The sequence below is a fragment of the Octodon degus genome, unplaced genomic scaffold, assembly GCF_000260255.1.
Source record: "Octodon degus isolate 3935 unplaced genomic scaffold, OctDeg1.0 scaffold00011, whole genome shotgun sequence".
NCBI lineage: Eukaryota > Metazoa > Chordata > Mammalia > Rodentia > Octodontidae > Octodon > Octodon degus.
The window spans coordinates 26,944,098-26,946,612 of record NW_004524587.1 but is presented as its reverse complement, the minus strand read 5'-3'; positions in this window follow the sequence as shown (position 1 = coordinate 26,946,612).

The window sequence follows — 2,515 nt, the reverse complement described above, 5'->3', positions numbered from 1 at the left end:
GTTACATTTCTTGTTATATAGGTCTTGCTATATCTTGGTCTTAACCATCCAGCAGAAAAGTATAAAAACGAGGTATATAAAGTAAATCCATATTAATACGATGGGTTGTGAAATGCTCAGGTCAATAACTTCTGAGGATAACCCACTAATATTATAGACTGCTAGACAGTGCTAGATTGTTTAGTTGAATTCAAACACCTACAGTATTTAGATGCCAATAAAATATTCAACTCTGACAGGACAAAAAGAAGGATACACAGGAAGGATCATTTTGTATTTATATATACAAAGTGGTTAGGATAAATTTACAGCTACTTTTGCTTAATTCAATGAAAAGAAAGAGGTGTACTAACAGTGTTTGGACAGAATATCCTGTCTGCTTCTTGTACTATGGTTAACCACTAAGAAGGTAACAATGTACAATGTATTGATTATCAAAACTGTCCTATTAATCAGCTGTGAAACTGTCTCATTCATATTTATTTCTCAATAAAAAAATTTTAAAAAGAAAGGTAAACTAGCAAAGAAGAAGGAGATCAAGGGAGAAGGCTGAAAAGGGAAAGATGAAAATATTAAAGAGAAATGATCAAAGTAAAAAAAAATTAGGATTACTCCTTTGATTGTGTTGATGCAGCAAGGCTAAGCTCAGCCAATATCTTCATTGGAAATCTTGGCTCGGCTTGAATGAGGGATAAAGGGTTGTTTAAAATTTGTTTTCTTTGTAAGAAGATGAAAAGAAAATTAACTATCATTCCTTTATCAGATAGTGACTGCTGATCATGATTTCATTTTTCGCCTTGGCTGCCAGGAAGCTCCAAACCAACATTGGGTTCTTACCCTCTTCACTTATTGGTTATCTTTTTCACTTTATTCTAACTGGTGTTTCAAGTACCTTACTCCATCCTGCCCTCAGCCAAGTGAAGTCATCCCTTTTATCCAGAAATTTATGGCTGGCTCAGCCCACCCTCGGGGCAGTGCTAGAACGACATGTGGTGCCAGGGATTGAACCGCAGTCCTGCTCTTTGCTGAAGCTTGCCAATGCAAGCATTTTAGACCACTGAGCTATCTTACCAGTCCCAATAATTTATGCTTTTGTAATTGAGTTTGTGGCTTATGTTGGTCTTACCTCCTCTGATAATCTAGGTCCCTGAGGATGGTGATCATACGCTATCATTCTGTGCATTCTCCAGAATAGCCACTTGTATCTACATAATACCTGCAGTTACTTTTGGAGTGAATGATAGTTAAATATTTTTTGGTCTATCCACAAACAAAATTGAATCAAGAATCTTTTTCACAACAAAAATGTTTTAATTCGTACATACTTTACTTTTTGTTTAGCTGTCAATATCTTCAAATAACTTTAGTGTCAAAGTGCTATAACATTGCCCAGGTGTCCAGGACTGCACTAGATACACCACACATTTGCACACTGACAGGAAGTCTTAGTTTCTCGTCCCAGTTGGCAGAAGGCATGAAGCCCAGCCTCTGGCTTCCCAGGGCCTGGCCCCCCATTGCCACTCTGTTCTTCCTGCGCTGTGCAGGTGTTTGTGTCTCTCTCCCTCTTCCCTGCAGTCAAGTCTGTGAGCCCCATGTGGGCAGAGATGCAGCTTCCATGTTTGCAGGCCCAGGCCCTGGTGCCACTCTGGTGCCCTGGTGCCGCTCAGGGCGGCCTGGAGAAGACGTTTGTTCAGGTTTGTCACTGTCTGAAAGCCAGAGGAGCCACGTACCAGAGGAGAAGCGGCGGAGCTCTGGTATCTTGCTGCAGCTGGTGTTGTGAATCAGGCCGACGAGCAGTGCATCCTCTTACCCGGCTATTTCACGACACCAGGGTTGCATCATACCCATTCTCTACAGGCGAGCCTCGAGCCTCCTCGTGGGACCAGGTCTACGGATGCGAGGACTGGGGAAAGGGTGGGTGCGATGAGGCTGTGTGAAAGTGCAATCTCTTTAGTTCACTGGATTCCTAGAATCACCTGGGGAGCTTTAGAAAATGCTCGCGCCTGCCCCTCACCCCCCCTCACCCAGGCCCACAGGCTGTCCATGGTGGGTGCCCACTTGGCATTTGTTACAGGCTGTGCACAGCCAGGACTGAGCTGGGCTGTGATCTGGCTTTGTCTGCCTATTGCTATAGCATCAGCCCAGCCAGCCAGCCTGCCTGTCAGGACTCCCTACTCAGAAAAGGCATCCTCATTCCCCCATGGAGCTTCCCTGGACCCTGCTTCCCATCGACCTCAGCCCCACACAGATCCCTGTGCCTGATCTGTCCTCTGCCTTCAGAATGCACCTCAGCTCCTCCCACACCTCCCAGCCTAGCCACCATGTCCTGCCCCTGCAGTGGCCCTGACTAGTCTCTCTCAGGCTGCGCCATTGATCTTTGAGAATGATATCTCTGACTGTCATGGAACAAGACAGTTTTCCCCTGGCCTATGAGCCAGATGCCCTTCCTCTTTGCCTCAAACCCCACCTCCTTAGTCCCTCTACTCCAGGTCCATGGCCTCCCTTCCCTTTCCTT